Below are 10,980 nucleotides of genomic sequence, written 5' to 3' on the forward strand. Positions count from 1 at the left end.
TTTCAAGGCTGTGAGTTTGCGGCACAGATATGGACATCTTGGTGCAATATCTGCAAAATATAATTGCATATCTGGAATATTTGTGAAAAAAAACCCAATTTCAAAAAAAAATCAGTTGAATTGGAGCCCGGATGAGGGAGATATCGTTGATTTAAAATCCGCTATTTTTCAACAATTTTTTGTGACGGCGGGACAGTGGCAGCGTGGATCAGCAATTCCAGTGCCTAGATTGGGATTTCTACCAGTTGGGAAGATGAAGAATGGTTGTTCCATTTCTGAAAATAGGTCATAATAGGGATTCTGAAAAATATTGACTGAATTGTGGCCATTTCAAATTTTCGCCAATTTTTTTTGTGATGGCGGACCTAGATTAGAATTTGAGGGACTTGTATAAATTTGATGGCTCTCATCCGGCAAAATGGCTAGTACAAATGGAGAAATATTTCAAATTTAATTACATCTATGATGATGCAACTCAGCTGAGTGTGGGAAAAATGTACTTGGACCACGAAAGATGGCAATGGTGGCAGTGTCATCAAAAATGCCATCCAAGGACAACTACTTGGCAGATGTTCGCAAAAACTATTCGTGACCACTTTGACTGTAAATCTAATCTTGTGGATAAGCTCACACAGATAGACACACAGCCTAGCAAAGATTTTATTTTTACAGGAAAGGAGGAAGCCAAGCAACCTAAAGGGTTATTTTCTGCTAGTATCTCCTTCTTACAGGTTCATGGATTGATTCAGAAAGAGAAGATCATTGTTTCTATAAATCCTAGTTGCAAGCATAATTTTATCAATGTTAATTTGGAAAAAAAATTGCAAATTCCAGCAAAACACATTGAAAACACACAGGTGGATGATGAATATGTTCAAGTGTATAGGGATTTGAAGATTTCTATCGATAAGTATGTGTTGCATGGTGATTTTTATACTTCAAAGACTGATAATATGGATGTTGTTTTGGGATACCCGTGGATGGAATTGGTGGGTACTATAAATATTAATGTGCAGAAGAAATTCCTGAAGCTCTGGTATAGAAAGAAGAAAATTGCATTACAAGATATTTCCATTAATAAACAGGTAGAGTCCAAGGAGGCTGAAGCAGAAGATTTTCTAGGGACAGACATATCAGATGATGAGCCAGTGATGATTGACATTCAAACACAAACGGAGGCTGAAGCAGAAAAGGTTACAGGTGCTGATACATCAGATGAGGGCTCAGTGGTTGAAGTAATATTGGAAGATAAGACACCACAACAGGCACCACAAGATAACAGTCAGGCTCCAGTAAGGGGTCAATTAAAGAAAAAGACACCGTGGGTTAAAACTTCAACATATCATCATCCACATCACCCGCAAGACAACAACCAACAAGATGGCAACCAATTAGCCACAAGGACAACAACCCCCGCAAAACAGATAGAGAGGAGCGAAGATCCACCTACTACACATCAACACAGAAGAGCTATCACGGTCAACTTCCATCTCAAGCGAGCGAGGCACCAGCGAGATCGAGGGTTCACCTTTCTCTTGGATGGCTAGATGCACGTGCATGGTACCAGTGGACTACTCTTTTGAGTATATCTTATTATTTGTGTTCTTCCCATGTTTCAAGGATGAAACATGCTAAGGGGGTGGAATGTTATATACCTAGGGGGGATAATATGGGGTACAAAGGGAGGTACCCAAGGTAATAATGTAATAATGGGATGGGCCATAGTAATAAATAAGGTGGTTAACTCATATCACGTAAGGGACCAAAAGTAGTTAGTAATAATGTAATGGGCCCATGGTATTAGTTCTATGGTATGAGGGAACCATGGTAATGACTCATGGTATTGTATGTATGAGGCCTATATAGAGGCTAGAGACTCCACATGGAGAGATGTCAAGGAATATTGTGTGAACAGGCATATGGCTTATGGAGTGTTCTCCTTCCTTAAGGAGTGAATGTATGGTGTTGCCCTACCCTAAGGATTTTGTAATAAAGAGAAGCATTTTCATTTATAATTAAATCTTGTTATTTCTTGGGTTTATTTCTTTTATCATATATTTCTGGGTTAGATTTATAACAAGTGGTATCAGAGCTATAACAAGTGTGCCCCATAGAAGCCCACTATTGTTATTTTTGTGCCCTTATATTATTATTGTTAGATCAGCTTTGGTTATATTGTGACCCCTTAGACTCATATATATAGAAAGGAGCTTTTCTCATTTGAATCATCCAAGAATTGTTCATTTGTGTAATGTAAAGGAGGTTGCCCCCTCGAAGAGGCTAATTTCTAAGTCGTTGATCTATCTTTTCTATCATTTTGTGAGTTGGTTTCATAACACCTTGGCTCGTCGCAGCTGTCACACCCTTGCTATCAACAGAGTTATCTTACATTCCTCTATGAAAAAGCGCAGTCAAGGCATTACCGTACAACCCACTGCTGGACTCCTACACCAAACGATCTGAGGTCTAATTGGGACTTCTTACCAGGGAGATCCCATGACATGTTGGTGGGTCCAGCTCTGTCAACAGGTCACTTGGGCACCATTCATGCTTAAGCTAGGTATATTATATTATTAAAAAATTGTCATTTCCTCGTCACACCTGTATCTCTTTTGAATTTTAAAGGATTTTGATTGGCTTACACATTATGACATGGAAGGAAACACATAGAAAATGCTCCTAGAAGGTAAGAAAGTTCCTGATTTTTACCTCCAGGGTGCACTGTCATGCCACCTGGGACACCTTTGTGTTCCTTCAAGCAAGTCTACCAAGATGATTTAGGAGGTGCACCACAGTTAAGTCGCTGGACATTTGGGAGTGGAGAAAATAGTGGCAGTGTTGTAGAAGTATTTTTATTGGCCGAACCTTCGACATGATGTGGGGAAGTACACTAGATCTTACACTGCCTGTGCCATTACCAAACTGACCATCAAGAAGCAAGGCCTCTATACTCATCTTCCTACTCCTAGTTGGCCTTTGGAATCCATCTCCATGGATTACATGTCGGGCCTTCCTTCTACTAAGCATGGAAATGACTATGCCTTCGTGGTCATCGAAAAATTCTCTAAGATGGCCATTCTGGTGGCTTGTAAGAAGAGTATCACAACAAAAGACACTTCTAAGGTATTCTTTGAATGAGTGTGGGTACAATTTGGGATCCCACATTCCATTATCTCATATCGGGACAACAGGTTTCTGAGTGCATTTTGTTCAAGCCTCTAGTTGATGTTGGATGCCAAGCTCACTAAGTCCATGGCCTTCCACCCGCAAATTGATGTCCAAATAGAGGTCGTCAACAAGATGATCATGCACATTTTGCGTGTGTACCACTTGAAGCATCCATGCACATGGGATGAAAGCATACCCTATGTCGAGCACAATTACAACAAATCTATCCATAGCTCAACTAATGATAGCCCCTTTCAGGTGGGATTTTCATTCCAACCACTATGTCCCATTGATGTGGCCATACCATTTGCAGCTACTTAGGAAGATTCAACTCATGTCCAGGCTTAAACTGACAAGCCTAACAGCTTCATTGAGCACCTTTAGCACATCCGCAAGTAGGGCCATGACATATTGGACAAATCCAATGCTAAGTACAAGAAACACCATGATCAACATCAGGTGCCACACAAGTTTCAGGTGGGCGACAAAGTTTGGTTACATCTGCAGAAGGAGCACCTCACTCAGCCCCAACGCAAACTTCGCCCACTCTGATATGGTCTATACACCATCACCAAGGATAGATGTTAGGTCCCTATACTACTAGTGTAGCCCCTTATTGTTATTAGTGAAAACCCCTTATTATATTGTTGTGCCCATCTTGTCCCCATATTGTTATTATTGTGCCCATAGAAGCCCACTAATGTTATTGTTGTGCCCTTACATTATTATTGTTATGTCGGATCTGATTATATTGTGACATCTTAGAATCCTATATATAGAAAGGAGGTCTTGTCATTTGTATCATCTACGAATTATTCATTTAACATTTGGTATCAGAGCTTTGGATTCTAGGGTTTCGCTGCTTTAAATAGGTCCTTGTGGCATTTTCACTATAACTTTTTTTCTACGAAGCTTCAAAAGCCAAAAAAAAACCCATTTGAGCCCATTTATGACGCTCTAAAAATGACCCCATTTATGGCACTTTATGGATATTATACACCATCCATCACATCATCTTTAAGAGAAAATTCTAAGGTTCAAGCAATGGAAGATCACATCAAGCATCAACAACAAGTTCTCCAACTCTTAAAGGATAACCTCACTTTGGCACAGAATCAAATGAAACAATAGGCAGATCAACATCGCAGTGAAAGAAGTTTTGATGTAGGTGATTGGGTATTTTTATGGCTACAACCATACAAACAAATGTCCCTCAAGCAAGCTAATAAGGATAATAAATTATCACCAAAGTACTATGGTCCTTACAAGGTGTTGCAAAAGATTGGTACTATGGCATACAAATTGGAGCTTCCTGCATCTTCCTAAGTGCACCTAGTTTTCCATGTTTCATGCTTAAAGAAGGTTATAGGTAACAAACTCCCAGTTCAAACAATATTGCTAGAACTTGATGAGGGAGGAAAAATCATAGTGGAACCTAAAGTAGTCACAGAAACAAGAACCCGACAGCTATGAAATCGATCAATCTCATAATATCTCATTAAGTGGAAGAACTTACCCACTGAATATTTCACATGGGAGGATGAGAATTTTATACAAAAGCATCCAGAACTACTCAAGCGTTGAGGACAACACTTTTTTAAGGAGAGGGGCATGTTAGGTCCTTATACTACTAGTGTAGCCCCATATTGTTATTAGTGCAACCCCCTTATTGTATTGTTGTTCCCATCTAGCCCCCATATTGTTATATTGTGCCCCATAGAAGCCCAATATTGTTATTGTTGTGCCCTTACATTATTATTGTTATGTCGGCTCTGATTATATTGTGACCTCTTAGACTCCTGTATATAGAAAAGAGGTCTTGTCATTTGTATCATCTAGGAATTTTTCATTTAATAATGTACGGGACAATTCCTTCGAGCTCAAAATTCCATTGCTCCTTGACCGACACCCAATATTCAATGTGGATTGGCTATGACCATACTTTTCCCCATTGTTGGACACATCTGACGTTGCTGAGTAGTTGAAATCAACAGAGCTCAACCATAGCTGCATCGAACATGCCACAACTGACAAGATCATGGACACAAATCAAGAACACTCTCTGCCATAGGATTCATCTATATTGAGTTCTTAAAGTAGCCCAACTCCTTCACGAGGGAAAGTGGTTAACCAACGACCAAGTTCAACAAAAAATTTCTCACCTCATGGAGGCTTTGCACACAATGGGGACCATTTCTTCCTAAGGTGGGAGGACTGATTTAGGTGGATATTGATGACCACCTACCTATTCCACCTAGCCCTCCAGTCAGTTTCATTCATTTCCTTGATTATAGAAACATTTACTATTTTTAGCAATTTTTCAGGTCCTAAACTCCCGGAGTTGTTTTGACCCCCAAAAAGGTGTTTTTTTAGGTCCGCAATAGGCTCAGAGCCATATGTAGGGGATTTCCAAAAATCCTTTAATACTTAGAGATATATTTCTAACAAGGTATATTACACGCCAAACAAAGATCATATGACCAAGTTATGACCCCGGGAAGTTGGTTGCCCAACTAACCCCAATGGGGCCCACAAACTCTTGGCATTCCATCTCCTGAGGTTATGGTTTTGGTTGTTTATGGTTTTCCCTTATTGTTCAATAATAAAAATTTCCTTGAGCCTCATTGTAACATAGTTCAGAGGCATCTAGCCGCCACATCTCTTCTTAGAGATAAGATACAATCGCCCGAGCTAGTTTATTTCCATTTTGTATGTAATCATATTCTAGTTCTTTGATATTAATGAAATGAAGTTTTGTTTATGTTGCATTTTGGTGTTTATGTTTGTATATGTATTCTATTGCATTTATTTATAAGTATGGATCATGGAACAAGGTGTCATTCGATTGTATACGTCACCATGTGGGTCACCCGTCATTATTGCACCAAAGAAAGACGAGACTTGGTGGATATGTATAGATTAGAAGGAGTTGTTAAAATCACACTCAAGAATAAGTACCCCTTACCCAAAATAGATGATCTTTTGGATCAATTGTAGCAAGAGAAATAATTCACCAAGTTTGATTCAAAGAAGAAGATACGTGGAAGACTGCTTTCAAAACTAGGCAAGGTTTGTACGAGTGGTTAGTCATTCCATTTACCTATGTAAAGCAGCAACTACGTTTGTGAGATTAATGAATGATTTACTGTGACCTTTTATAGATTCATTTGTTATTGTCTAATTAGATGATATACTGGTATATAATGCTACCTGGGAGGAGCACATCTCACATTTGATGCAGGTGTGGGAGACATTAAAGAAGCACCAACTGCTAGAAAATATCAAGAAGTGTGAGTTTACACAAAAATATTTGGTGTATCTAGGTTATGCGATAGGTAGATGAGAGATGAAGATAAATATTTCCAAGATTGAGTCCATCATGAAATGGTTAGTGCCTACTAATGTTTCTAAGGTTTGGAGTTTCATTGGGGCAACATAGTACTTGAGGAAATTCATAGCCTCATTTTCAATGGTAGCAGTGCCGCTCCATGCCATAACAACAAGTGTCGAGAGTTTCTAGTGGGGAAAGGGTTAGCATAGAGCCTTCGAGGAGCTAAAGAAGAAAATTATTCAAGCACCAGTTCTAGAATTACCAAAATTTCAACAACCCTTTATAGTGGAGATAGATGCGAGTGGGTATTTTATGGGAGATGTTGATGTAGGGAGGAAGGATTGTATGCTACCATTATGAAGTATTTCATGAGGTTGTTCTTAACTACCTTACCTACGATAAGGAGCTCTATGCCCTGGTGCAATATGTGAAGAAGTAGAATCACTATGTGATGGAAAAGGAGATAGTAATCCACACAGATCATTGCCCACTACAGTACTTGGAGGCCCAAAGTAAGCTACAATAGACCAATTATTATAGGTGGATGGGGTTTCTAGAACAATTTGATTTGGTGATCAAGTACAAGAAGGGAAGGGCAAATAAGTTGGATGACATGGTTTCAAGGCCACCCACACCAAATATCATAGCTTTGGGAACTCTTATGAACATGAAGCCATTCAACCATGATGCATATAGATAGGCAAATTCGAAGGATGTGAACTTCAAGGAGGTGTTTCAGTAGTTTCAAAGTCAGAGTCATGTGCAGGATGGCGATAACACCATTGACTACCATCTCTAGGATGGGTTACTCTCCAGGCTGGATAAGCTATTTTTTTCCTAAAGGTGAGTGATTCCATCTAATTAGAGAGTCTCACGTCTCCAAGGTTGCAAGGCACTTTGGTGTATGGAAGACTGTTGGACACCTAATCCTCAATGGGTTAGTGTGGAAGCCGAATAGACTAAGTAGTCCAAGAGACCTTGGGATGTGTAACCCAACAGTCAGATATTGTACTATAAATGTAAATCAATTGTTAATAAAAATTGTACTCACATGATTTATCTTTCCTATTTTATGTTTCCCATGTGTGTTTAACATGGTATCAGAGCAGGCGTATTCCTGCCCTGCATAATTAATGTGAGCCATTTGTTTTATGGCCTATCTGTGCAGTTTATTTCTTCCATATTCCTTTATACAAACCTGCGCCCTGTCTGACATATTCACTTAAACGATTCCTCTGCCTGACACTGCCAGCGCTGTCCAAGCTTTTCTGACATGTCTGACTGTCATATATGTTTTTGATATTGTCTGCACCTTCTGTCAAGCATGTGCCCTTTGTCAAGAGACCAGCTGCAAATGTTGTCTCACTGCGTCAGTGTCATAGACGTTTTATACCTGCGCTCTCTGTTTCCTCTGACATTCGCCTAACATTGAAACGCTTGAGCTTGTCTGTTTAATGCTCGCCATATTTTCTGTGTTGTAGCATACTCGTGCGTGGAAACTCTTGCTCTACCCCATAACTCAATGATTCATTCTCGAATTCCTTTCATTTGTAACTCTATGGACTGCCCTCTCCAAATAGTTGCTTAGGTAGTTTCACAGCACCATCAAGCATTCGTGAAGCCATGTCTGTCGTGCTTGGTAAGGGTAGCTTTCCTTGAGCCTGAAGAAATAATCTCAATTCAAGGCTCTTCCTAATCACTGGATGACCAGGCAATCTGCAAAGATATTTCTCCAGTGCTATTCTTCGCTGCTCAATGAACTCCTGTTTATGCATAACCTGGCTTTCAACAACACTTTTGTCCGGGCAGGGAGGAATAAAGAATCCCCTATAAGATTCTGCAAGCCTATCAGCCAAAGTTACCACATCTCGAAATCTTCGCCTCACACCGAACTCTGAACCGCCAAACTCAGGCATGTTTGTATGAGTAACAATAAGATATGTCACATATGAGTTTCCCCCTGGAACAAGAGAGTTTTCAATTTCTTGCTCCTTCTGAGGTTGGACTACTGCAATATTCAAATATTCTGAACTTGATGAGGCCGATTGCGACGAAAATGACTTCCCCGTCTCCCTTGCCGTGCCGTTACCATTTCCAACAATGGATTCTTCCCCAAAGGGAGTAAACACAACATCTACATATGAAGGAGGCTCTACAAAAGAATCATCTGGGAAGTCATCTTTGAAGCTCTTATGGTGTGAATCTTTAAAGGACGACTGTAAGGGGTCTTCTGAAGGAGGCAATGAATGCGTTTCAGCATAAGATGACATTACACTCCTGTAATCGCTATTCGATATATATCTCTGCGGGGGTTGATCTAAGACCAGGCTTTCCATTGCTTCTGTGGAGGTGAAGAGGTGAGATTCTTGAGCTTCATCATTTTCAGAGCCCATCATTCTGCCGTGTCAAATGGCTTGCAACGCAGAAAGCAGAATTGTACACTTATTTGATTTAGACAATTCACAAAGAATCAAGTTTTTGAAGGGATTAACAATGCAAATGGAACTTTCAATTGCACTTGATTTTCCAACAATTTTCAAGTACCGTTGATCATAGAACACAGAAATACGAGGCCTTACTGCATGATATCCAAACGCTTTCTCTTTTCCAAAGACCATATGCGACCGCTTCTTTCCAGAAATTCGGTATTATTTCAGACGGATAATCGATTCCCGAGCCAGAGTGATAAAAAAAACACTAAAATTGTCCAAATTGGGACGAATCACAGTTATATTTGGCTATTCTGACAAATAAAGTCTTGTTTCGGGGTTAATCTGCAGAAGAATTCGAATTTTGCGCTAGAATCGAACAACGAACGTGGCCGCAGTGGAAATTTTGATGTGAAAAACTAAGATTGGACGGTAAACCCCCCTTGGTTCGATCTTGCCGGAGAAGAAGCCAGTTTGCCCTTACCTTTGTCTCCTGTGCCCTTCAATTCTTGGAAGCTGTGTGAATCTTCAGCAGTTTGTTTGTCTCCTGACTTGGATATATCTGAAGAAGTGTTGGTCAATTTGGCATTATTTAGGAGTTCAGTGGAAATTGTTTCAAGCCAAGACTATCCTTTGTAGATCGAATTGGTGTATTCTCTCAAAGGTTGTTCATATCAGAGATTGTTATTGAACTAGATTGAAGTTGTTGCCAGGACAAGTTCCCTTGCATTCAAGGCTGGTACAGGAAAATATCTTTTTGAGGCCTAAATTGCTTGTAGCTTTGTTGGAAGTTAAATTCTCAGGTGAATTGAAGAAAATTCATTTTTGAATAAGGAGTCTGTTTTCTCGATATCACCATTCTTTGTGTGTTGAATCTATTGGAAGCTGATTGATTTGAAGTTGTTGCCATAAGTTTATATGAAAGAAGCAATTGGTGTCCATCTTTTCCTCATTGTTTTACTATTTTTTGAGGTTAGAAATGGCTCCAATTGGTGCAATATTAGAGTTAGTGGAAAATCTAATACTCTCTACTATGGAGAATACAGTGAAAATCAGCAAGGATTTTCTCTCAGAAATTCAGACATGTCTACAAAATGCACAGAAAAAGATTGATTTTTTGCAGCTTGAATCATAGCTACTACAGCAAGAAGAGCTACATCAAAATAGACATCATTCTGAACCTGTTTTTGTTCAGAACATTGAGACAACCACCCACCAGCAGCAAGTCAATAATGTTACATTTCATTCAAATAAAGCAGCAGTTCTACATGCAGATGCAGAAACTCAGTCTGCACTTCCCAAGCCCATCATCAGACCTTGGGAACAGCTTGTCCACAACAAGCACATAACCGGTCTTGGATATGACAAGGACTTGTCCTTTCATATTCCAGACTATGCCAAGCCCATTCAATTTCAGAGTGCTGGATTCATTCATGACAGTTCACCTGCTCCTCATGACAGTTCAGCTTCAGCTATTCCAGACTCTGCCCTTCTTCCACAACGACAACAACAACAGATTGTAAAATTTCAACACTGTGACTGAGTTGGCCATTTGAAAGATCACTGTTTTGATCTTCATCCATGTAAGCACTGTCATAAAACTAGCCATTCTTCACACAGATGCTTCAAAAACAAACGTCCTACAAGAACAAAGATTCATCTTGGATGGATCGCTTCTTGGCAATGGGCATCAACAGCCAAAAAGATATTCCAAACACATGTCAGAACTTGTTCTAGAGTATTGAATAGTCTTGCAGTTGAGTTTTCTCCATCATCTCACCTTGTATCTGACAGGGGGGGAAATGATGGTCATCTACAAGCTTCAAAGCCACATCAAGCGAGCCTGAGCCACAACCTGCCACACCAGTTTCAGAGTTGTAGCCAGAAACAAAGATGCCGTGAACATGCCTTCAGTTGGAAATCTGGGACACTTCCTCTAGCAGAAGACTTCAGCTTCTTACCAGTTTTGGAAGAATTCCAGGAACACAATTGAGAACACTTCCTCTAGCAGAAGACACCAGCTTCTTGCCAGTTTTGGAAGAGTTCCAGGAA

General features: G+C 39.9%; 1 pseudogene across 1 annotated transcript; it reads right to left on the reverse strand.

The window, feature by feature from the left end:
- Positions 1-8,055: 8,055 nt before the first annotated feature.
- Positions 8,056-9,380, reverse strand: LOC149160082 (sorting nexin 2B pseudogene; annotated as a pseudogene). Its single transcript, XR_016261350.1, has 2 exons — positions 9,079-9,380; positions 8,056-8,912 (listed from the first exon to the last, which is right to left on the reverse strand). The product of XR_016261350.1 is annotated as a sorting nexin 2B pseudogene (transcript).
- Between the last annotated feature and the right edge of the window lie 1,600 nt (positions 9,381-10,980).

Source organism: Pinus tabuliformis, chromosome 5_2 (assembly GCF_031772625.1).
Source record: "Pinus tabuliformis cultivar Carrire ecotype Pingquan chromosome 5_2, CPIR1, whole genome shotgun sequence".
Lineage (NCBI taxonomy): Eukaryota > Viridiplantae > Streptophyta > Pinopsida > Pinales > Pinaceae > Pinus > Pinus tabuliformis.